This window comes from Narcine bancroftii, chromosome 7, assembly GCF_036971445.1.
Source record: "Narcine bancroftii isolate sNarBan1 chromosome 7, sNarBan1.hap1, whole genome shotgun sequence".
NCBI lineage: Eukaryota > Metazoa > Chordata > Chondrichthyes > Torpediniformes > Narcinidae > Narcine > Narcine bancroftii.
In genome coordinates, this window is record NC_091475.1 from 154,407,070 (window position 1) to 154,417,926 (window position 10,857).

At 35.8% G+C, this 10,857-nt stretch overlaps 1 pseudogene; it reads left to right on the top strand.

The window, feature by feature from the left end:
* Nucleotides 1–717: 717 nt before the first annotated feature.
* Nucleotides 718–1,605, top strand: LOC138740021 (putative deoxyribonuclease TATDN3 pseudogene; annotated as a pseudogene).
* The last annotated feature ends 9,252 nt before the right edge of the window (nt 1,606–10,857 follow it).

A 10,857-nucleotide genomic window follows, 5' to 3' on the forward strand; every position in this document is an offset into this window, starting at 1 on the left:
TGCAGAAAAGATTCCTGATGTTGCCAGCACAGGACGGTTTGAGTTATTCAGGAGGAACTAGATAGGCTGGGATTGCTTTTTAACTTTTGCTTTTTAAAGGTCACTATCGACCTCAAAGCAGCTTATCACCAAATCCCCATTAAGAAAAGGGAGTGGCCCTATATGGCCTTTGAGGCTGATGGGGGGGGGGGGTTATACCAGTTTAAAAGGATACCTTTTGGTGTCACTAATGGTGTGTCCGTGTTTCAGAGGGAAATGGATAAGATTATTAGGACGTAGGAGTTACAGCGTACGTTTCCCTTTCTGGATAATCTCACTATCTGTGGGAAAACACAGGCTGAGCACGACAACAACTTCAAGAAATTTTTAGCAACAACTAAAGTACTCAACCTTACATTTAACGAGGACAAATGTGTGTTCAACGCAACAGAGCTACCCATTCTGGGCTACATTGTCCGCAAGGGTGAAATCGGCCCCGACCCAGAAAGAATGCCCCCCCCCCCTTAAGAAGTTACCACCCCAGCAAGTTCCGGTACAGTGAGGAAGGGGGGGAAGAAATGTGGAGGGAATGCAGGCTCCCAATAAAACAATTATGGGAGCTCATCCCTCATATAAACCCAGTTTTCAATTTGGCAAAGACCTAAAGTTAGGACAGAAATGGTGACAACCAACAGAGCAAGGAAAGGGGAGGTGTGCCTCTGTGCTGGTCTGAGCAGCATGAGCAGCTTCATCGATGTTCACTGTCACTTGGCGGCTCAAGACTTCCAAACAGATATTGATGAAGTGATAGAACAATCTAAGAAGGCTGGAATCCTAGCTCTTGGGCTGTAGCAGAGAATGCTGGGGAATTTGAAAGCCTAATAGAGCTTTCAGAAAAATATTCTGGGTTTGTGCTGCCATGTCTTGGTGTTCATCCAGTACAAGGAAATCCACCACAAGAACAATGTGGTGCCAGTCTTGAGGATTTGCAGGATGCACTTCCATTAATAGAAAAATATAAAGAATGCTTATTGGGAATTGGAGAGGTTGGCTTGGATTTCACCCCATGATTTGCCAGCACTGAGATACAGAAGGATGAACAACAAAATGTCTTCATTAAACAGATTGAAATTGCAAAGCAGTTGGATTTACCTTTCAATGTATATTCTCGCTCTGAAGGATGACCAACCATTAACCTGCTGAAGGAACAAGGAGCTCAGAAAGTATTGCTACATGCTTTTGATGGAAAACCCTCTGTGGCTATGGAAGAAGTGAAAGCAAGAATTTTCTTTTCAATCCCACCATCCATTATAAGAAGCGAGCAGCAGAAATTAGTGAAGCAATTGCCATTGGAGTCCATTTGCCTGGAGACAGACTATCCTGCATTAGGACCAGTAAAACAGATAAGAAATGAGCCAAAGAATATTTCGATCTCTTGTCAATACATTGCACAAATTAAAGGGCTTTCAGTGGAGAATGTCATGGAAGTGACAACACAGAATGAAATCAAACTTTTTCCAAAACTTCAGAAATGTATTCGTTTATAAAATACAGTATATTATTTCTGTAATAAATAAATGACAGATGTTATTGCAAGTTTGTAGATACAATTAAACTTAAGGCAAAGTTGTGGATCAATATATTCTACCTTAAAGTTCAATAGAATAGTGTGCCAACTTTACTGAGTTCTCAGAGTTTTATATAGCACAGAAACAGCCCCTTTGGCCCCTTTCGTTCATATTAATTAAGGTGGCTATCTCAGAGAGTCCCACTCATCTGTGTTTTGCCTCTTCCCCATGAACCTTTTCTATTCTTGTACCTGCCTTAATTTTTTTTTAAATTGTAAGTGTACTGACCTCTACCACATCCTTTGACAGCTCATTCCATAGACCTTTATTTACCGTATATGGGAAAAACTTGCCTATCATATCCCTTTAAATCTTTCCCCTCTCAACTTAAACTGTGACATTTATTTTCATACCAGATTCCTACCCTGAAAATAAAAGTGATTATTAACCTTATCTATGTTCCCTTTTGATTTTAAACATCTATAAGATCAACCCTCAGCTTTCATTGCCCCAGAAAAAGCAATCCCAGCCTATCTAGTTCCTCCTGAATAACTCAAACCGTCCTGTGCTGGCAACGTCAGGAATCTTTTCTGCATCATCCATAGGTTTATCATAATCTTCCTTTAGTGTGGCAACTGGAATTACATAGTATATTCAAAGTGCAGTCTCACCAGTGTCCTGTACAGCTGGTTTACCTCTTTACTTAAAAGAATATGCATTCATTATAAGGTCATTATTACTTTCATTATTCACTAAATTACCAAACATTGGTCATGTAACTATGAACAAAAAGTATTTATGAATCAGGTTTATTTTTGAAATTAAAAATATAAGAATGTCATGAATCCATAATTGATTCATCATTATGTAAAATGCCAAAATATGGAGAATATATCAAGGGAATATTCCATGTTACTGTTTTTAAGATGACATTAACCTGCTGAAGGAACAAGGAGCCTTGCTGTACTAACATTGGCTGTGCATTATCTTTGCTGTTAAGGACACTCCCCTTGGGTATAACTGTATATGCACCTATTGTCTTTCATTATCCATGAGTTTCTGCTAATAAAAGCCATGATTATTGTTTGACCACATCATCTTTGTCTACTTCATCAACTGGCACTTCAAGCTCCTTATTTAAAAAAGGAATCATTAATATTTTTTCCCAAGTAAAAAATTCTATAAAAGAATTTAAGCAAACTGACAAGCAAAATTTAAGCAAACTGACAAGTACAAAGTTTGTCATAAAAATACACGATATAAGCACATGTGCAATAGATTTGTCTCTTCCCATGATCAGACATAATGAAAACAAAAAAGTATACACAGATGCCTTAATATCATTAAAATTTTTAAACCTTAAACCAGTGGTTCTCAATCTTTTTCTTTCCATTCACATACCACTTTAAGTAATCCCTATGCAATCAGTGCTCTGTGATTAGTAAGGGATTGCTTAAGGTGGTATGTGTGTAAGAAGGGAAGTTGAGAAATACTGTTTTGGTCCCATTTGTTTCTTAAATATTTTGCTTCAGAAAAATTGTCATTTTAGCCCATTTCCTTTGGAGCTATGAAAATGTGAACATAACAAGTCAATTAGGTACGATTAAACCAATGGTTTTCAAACTTTTTCTTTCTACCCACATACCACCCTAAGCAATCCCTTACCAATCACAGAGCACTGATGGCATAGGGATTACTTAAAGTGGTATGTGAGTGGAAAGAAAAAGGTTGAGAACCATTGCCTTAAACATTCAAAATAATACCAAATCATTAGTAATTAAAAAGGCTCCTTAAACTATAAAAATCCACATTTAACATGCCAAGCTCAGTAGCATGAAAACTATAACTTAGATTTGATCAATATAAAATTTTCCAGACCTAAAATAGACTAAGTATATACATTAATTCAACATTAACCGTATTTTCCCACACTCCTATAATGAACTAAATGCATGAGCCTGCTTTCCCACAGTCAAATAATAAACTTGTGCTATTAATAAATGAATTATCACAATAGGTAAATACTGTCAACAATATAAGTTAAAATTAATACAATATTTTTAAATATTTCATATCAAAGAGAAACAAAATAAGCTAAAGTTATAAGAAAACACAAAATTATTAAATCAATTAACCCTTCAATTCACAAAAGAAAAGAGCACCCAGATGTCCCCCACTCCAAAAAACCTTCAAGATAGAAAGAACTTCAGACACAGACTGTCAGTTCATATTGAACTTGAGGATGAAAAATAATTATTCAAAAATTTCTCATGACTGCCTTCCAAAGTGATCTGCAAACGAGCAGATTTAAATCCTTTCTTGTATAGCTCAGTCACAACTTCTTTGTATTCTCTCCGCATGTCCACAACAAATTCAGGGCAAAAGTTTAATTTGTTGACTCTGGCAATTCAAATTTCTTTTCCAATGAACTTTGCAAATAACACTATCCTTCCTCTGGTAATAATGAAACTGGAGAATTATGGAATGTGAATGATGTTCCGAGGTTGGCTTGGGAACCAGAGACCATTGTGCTCTGTTAAGCTCGGGCTTTGTAGCGAAAAACTCTTCCAAACACTTCCATGAGTAGATTAGAGAAAATGTCAGTCAACTGGACTTTCTCCATATCTTCGTTTAAGCCTAAGATCCATATGTTTTTGATGCCTGCTTTTGCTCTCCAAATCGACCACTTTCATGGCTAACTTGGAGTTGCCGGCAACATTAAATTTCTAAATTATCTATACATTCATTAGCGACTTCAACCTCAACAGTTTCCAAACCTTGTCAATTGCTGATATCTTTTCAAGAGTAGATTTAATTTCTCATTGACTTACTTTTACTGCTGCAGTTATATCTCATGTCATGTACAATGAATGCTTTTTCAACATGTTTGAAATGCAATCTTCAGACAGAGGAACTTTCTCTTCCTTTTTACCATCTTTACCATTTTTCTTTGTTTTAGTATGATATATTGAAGGGGAAAAATTTAAGATACTTTGCTTAAAGACTAAAGGTGCTTGAATGAGAAATATTTCAAAACTGGCAGAAGCACTCAACTACTGCTGCCTAAGCCATGCAGTAGCCAGCCAGAAGTCAATTCTTTAACTGTGGGATGTCCCTTTTCTTGCATCTCAAGATTCCTGTCTCTCTGCTACGATTCAGAAACCATCTTTTAAATCTGCTGTTGCCCTTTTCAAACTATTCCAGGATGAGAAGTAATGGATTAAGTGAGTAACTAAATCTATTTATTCAGACTTTATCTGAACATCATTTGCAGTCTTACTTTTGATTTCAGGGTTTCTGGTAAAATTTCCTTTATTTTATCAGGATTTTGAGGCCACTCCTTTTGAAGCTGTAGAAGAAATCGAGGCCCTGACACCCACATTTCATTCTTCAGAAAAGGCTGACTTTCAAACCTCGGGAAGCCAGCTCGGCAGGATTGTTAACTGCGTTAACATAGCTCCACTGTATTGGACATGAGACTTTATCAATTTCAGTGACTCTGTTAGCCATGGAAATTCGAAACCTTGTGGTTTTATTGTTGATGTATTTAAGCACAGAAGTGCTATCAGTCCAAATATAGAGTCTGTTAGTTAGATCTGCAATTCTTTTTTCAACATTGTGTCCATTCTGCTCATTAGGGTAGCAGCTATCAACTCCATTCATCAGATAGTAACTGGTTTCAATAGAGTCACTCTGGCTTTTCCCGTTGCAAATTCACAAAGTACCTGATCCTTGTTAACTAAGAGTTCTGTAACCGTCTTCACATGCATAAGCAAAATAATCCAATTGAACAGATGTTACAGTTCCGAAATTTGTGAGTTTGAAACATCTGGCGATCTTGAAGTCTTCCAGCTTACAAAGATCATATATCCAATAATCCATTATTTTACAATGAATTCTGGTATCTCATCATCCCAACCAATTTTCTTCCTACACAAATCGTGCAGGATCTTCTTGGCAGTTAGGACAACTGTTGCCAATATTCCTAAAGTAACATATATTGAACTGACTTTTGATAGAATCCCCCTTCTTGTAAGAGGTTGGTCCTTCAAAATTATTTTAAACATAGAAACATTGCACTGAACACACCATTGTGCACATAACACCATTTCAACAAGAAGATTGTCTAAGTCTATATCCATATTTATTTCTTTTGCCCTTTCTCTCTCGGGTATGGCAGTCAATACCTGGTGATTGTTATTTGTCCATTTGATAAGTAGAAAGCCTCTTTGAAACAGATCACCTTTAACTCATGATAACGAGCTTTAACTGTAGCTGCAGAAGTGAGACAGTCATCCACATAAAAGTTACTCCTGATGGTGCTTATAGCTTGAGAGCTAAATTATTCCATCTTGTCCTCAGCACACTCAATTTGTTGATGAAGTCACTCCAAATAAATGCTCTGTCATTCGGTATTCCACCATGTTCTGACTGTAGTCTCCAGCTGTCCTGGGTAAACTTGTACCTCTCACTTTGTTCGTTTTAGATTTGTCACCGTGTTTGAACTTCCGAAAGAAAACAGACACACACGCCGAGAGCACTTCTGTTTATACAAATCTTTATTACAAATTCTAAAGTTGATATCAAACTAAAATATGCAAGCCCTTCCCAATTATACTTATCAACGCCTGGACTGGTCCCAATTGCCGAGGCGAGGCAATGACTGCACACTTGTAGTAGGTTTTCGGGGCGCCGGTAGCAGCTTCTCCACCTCCCCCAACTGGGACGTTGGCTGGACTCTAGAAGTTCTTCTTCTTGCTGAGAGATATTGCCACCTCTCGGAGAGCCTCAAACTTCAACAGCGGGACCATGGCTTATATTACCCAAACACTGCTTACTAAGCACCTATTCCCAGCACAAAAAGAAAGATAAGCGAGCAAGCTAGCATGCCAAGAGTTCTATCGAATAACACAACTTTCTAGCTTATCACTTTGAATACTATGGTTTATTTTACTTCAAGGTTAAACACACAGCTCAACACACAGCTCCTTAGGAGCAGCAGCTGCCATCTTATCCATTCAGCCGACTATCGCATTCAGACATCAAACATTCACAACAATAACTCCAAAAACAAATCAATCATCAACTGACAAGCAGCAGTTGCTCCAAATTGTGTTATAACTTGTAATAAACACACAAACAGAATCCTTTAGTAAGGTTCACTGCTCCTTCTTGGCCTTGATAATGCTGTTGATTGATGTTTGTGCTTCTTTCTTTGAAATGCCCAATCAATCTAGTCTGAATTCCAAATCCAATTTCTAACTTTCTGTTGTCTTAAATTCTGACTTCAAATGACTAACAAGTCAATAGTTCTTCTTTTATTGACTAAATTGTTCTGTCTATCTTCCTTTATAAATGCCTGGAGAAACTAAAATGTGTTTGTTTATGACTCTTTCAAAAAAGATCCATACAAAAGTTAAGTTGAGTTTTCATGATTTATTAAACTTTATATAGGTTACTACATTATTACAACTTTGTTATACAGTACTAAAACTATGATTTATTTTGAAAATTTTATTATTTGCATCAATAGAAACTTTGTCTCAGTGTATATAGATATCACATTATAAGAACATAACACAAAATGATACAAAAAATGTTTATATTTTCTCCCCTCCCCCTCCCTCTTACCCTCTAGAAAAAGAAAGGATTGAAAAAAGAAACACCTAAATCTACGCATTTATTACTACCAATTTTTTCTCATGATACTTATTTTATATTCTAATATTTATTTTTAATTGAGATAGGAGTGGGGGATATGGAGGATGTGAATGGACTTTTACTCACAAGATCCACATATGGTTCCCAAATCTTATAAACATTTCTAATCTGATTCCTTAAACTAAATGTAGTCTTTTCTAATGGCTAAAACTATGATTATATGATGCTTAAAAATGATATTTAAAATGGTCAATAAAAGTTTTGACTATTTCAAGCCCTTCCATCTTCACAGAACAAAGGGAATAAAAACTGACCATTTATTTTGAACATGCAAAGAGAGAGAGGCCTTGGCTAAGAAGATGTTTCTATAGTGTGACAGAGTATATAGATATGTTTTTGGGGGATAAATTGGGGCAGGTTTTTTAGAGTAGGTCACATACAAACACTTTAAAACAGATCTTATTTAAAATACTGGAGCCTCTGCTCATGCTCAACATGTCGGCCCCAGAGCCTTTGCAAAAGCTTTGGAGAGTGCCCAAGAAACGTCACTAATGGATTGTTGTTTACCAAAAGGGAACAGATGAAAGAACTTATTAGAGCTGCAGATTGTCTGGAGGGGAACTTGCTGTTCTAAGAGGGTCATATGGTTTTTCAAGCAGAAAGTCAAACAGGATTTCCCTCTGAGAGAGACAAAGACAGAGATCAGTTCTATAGTTTTACAGTCAGCAGCAGCAACTGGGTCTGGAATAGGACAAGCTGGCAGGCTTGTGGAAAACCCCATTTGGAAGATGGGTTGTGAGTGCTTAGTTCAGACTGGGTAAGTTTCTTCGCCAAGACAGTGAAGTGGCTGATTAAAAAAGGAATTAGTTGTGGGTGTCCAGTATACAACAAATCTCTATCTGAAAACCAGCAAGAACTTTCCTGAGCGGTAACCATTTACCTTTCAAGCACCAAAGCCTTGTGAACTTTATATAATGTTAAATTCTGTGCACAGTATAAGAATTGCCTGCAACCAGTGAACTTGGAGGAATGAGAAGTGAGATTGGACTGTGCATCAAAGAACTTTTCTGAACTTACACATACATTACATACACATGTGCTTAGAATTAGAAGGGGGTAAAGTTAGGTTAGTTAAGTCAATAGTGAAAAGTTAAAGTTTGATTCTGTTTTCATGTTTAAAGATAATTAAAAGCAACCATATGTCTTGGTGAATATCTATTGCTGCTGGGTTTTGGGGTCGTCTGGGCACATAACATTAGAGACACTCAAAGAATGTAAACAACATCTATGGCTGCTTGCAGAATCTGCTTTCAACTTGCATTTTAACCCTTCCTCCATGGAGAAAGCAAAGCACACCAGTCCGCAGGACACCTTTCAGGAGATGCTACAAATGGGAGACAGCTTCTTCTGGAGAGCAAAATCTAAAGCACTTGAAAAGAGCTTTTGGAGCCAATAAGTATTGAGCCTAAGGAAAGGATGGTTTGATGAATTGTAGCTTGGTGAATTGAATTAATTTATCAGACTCTTAAGAATTGAGTTCAATATCATAATTTCTTCTAGATTTAGGCAATACTATTTGCACAAAGAATTAATGTTGAATTCTCAGCAGTAGGTCCTAGAGCAGGAACATACAGAAATAAGGACAATACTATTTATGTACTCTTGATTTTTGTGGATTTTTGCATGGACACCCAGTTGTAACTGTCACTTCACAAGAATCTTATGACATATTGAAATAACAAGCCAAAAGAAATGTTCCTATCTGTCACAATTTGACTTGTTATTCAAGGATAAATCTGAAAACGGCTTCTGTCCTGTTGCTTAATATTGACTGAATCTGTCAAATTGCTAGGTTAGATAGAAATTTTCTTTTGGTTTCAAACTAAACCAATTTACTTAATATTCTTTTAATAATCTTTGACTTTACCTCATTGAGCACCTTTAAAGATTATGATTGAGGAAGTCACTAGTATCCATATATTTTTTTTTTATTTTTCACACCATGAAGCATATCAACCAAAATATATACAAATGTTTCTCATTAAATATACACAGTGGCATTTTCTCCCTTTTTCCACCCTACGCTCCCTCCCCCCTTCCCACCCCCCTCCAAAACCAATAAACATTTGACATATACAATACAATAAAACCATTAAACAATGTCATCACACAATGAAAAATAAACAAGAAAAATGTGCCATCTACTTTTACACACTGGATCAAGTCATTTTGTCTTCTTATCATTTTAGGGGATGGAGGTCCGAGGCTAGCCCTCTCTGTTATGTTCCATGTACAGTTCCCAAATTTGTTCAAATAATCTGACATTATTTTTTAAATTATATGTTATTTTTTTCCAATGGAATACATTTATTCATTTCCATGTACCATTGCTATATTCTCAGGCTCTCTTCCATTTTCCAAGATGACATTGTACAATATTTTGCTACTGGTACAGCTATCATAATAAATCTTTTTTGTGCTTTATCCACTTTGAGGCCTAATTCCTTATTTCTTATGTTACTTAGAAGAAATATTTCTGGATTTTTTGGTATGTTATTTTTTGTGATTTTATTTAATATCTGATTTAGATCTTCCCAAAACATTTTCACTTTTGTACATGCCCAAATTGCATGTACTGTTGTTCCCGTTAACTTCTTACAACAAAAACATCTATCTGATAATGTTGGATCCCATTCTTTTAACTTTTGTGGCATGACATATAACCTGTGTAACCAATTATACTGTATCATGTGTAACCTTCATACTTCCAGAACATAACTTTTCCCATACTCCATTTTTTATCTTTATATTTACTGCTACCTTCGCTAACGGTCCATTATACAATGCTTTAATCCAATTAATATATTTTTATGGTAATACTTTAAATAAATTGTTCCACTCTGCTCTGCCAAAGGCTCTTTCTGCGTCTAAAGCAACAGCCACTGTTGGCATCTTATTTCCTTGAACTGCATGAATTAGATTAATAAGTTTACAGATATTATCCACTGTTTGTCTTTTAATAAATCCAGTTTGATCTTGTTTTACTATTTTTGGTACACAATCGGCCAATCTGTTTGCTAATAATGTCACTATTATCTTATAATCAGAGTTAAGAAGAGATATTGGTTTATATGATGCTGGTGTTAATGGATCCTTCCCCATCTTTGGTATTACTGTAATTATTGCTGTCTTACATGAATCTGGCAAGTTTTGTGTTTTTCTATCTGGTTCATTACTTCCAGGAGAGGAGAAATTAATAACTCTTTAAATGTTTTATAGAATTCTATTGGGAATCCATCCTCTACAGGTATTTTATTGTTTGACAGCTTTTTAATATATCCTGTACTTCCTCTATTTCAAATGGTTTTATCAGTTTGTTTTGTTCCTATTCTTACAATTTCAGCAAATCAATTTTAGCTAAAAACTCTTCTATTTTATCATCTTTCCTCTCATTCTCAGTTTGGTATAATTGTTCATAAAATTCCTTAAAGTTTTCATTAATCTCTATTGGGTTATATGTAATTTGTTTGTTCTTTTTCCTTGATGCCAATACAGTTCTTTTAGCTTGTTCTGTTTTAAATTGCCAGGTTAATATTTTGTGTGTTTTTTCTCCCAGTTCAAAATACTTTTGCTTTATTTTCATTATGTT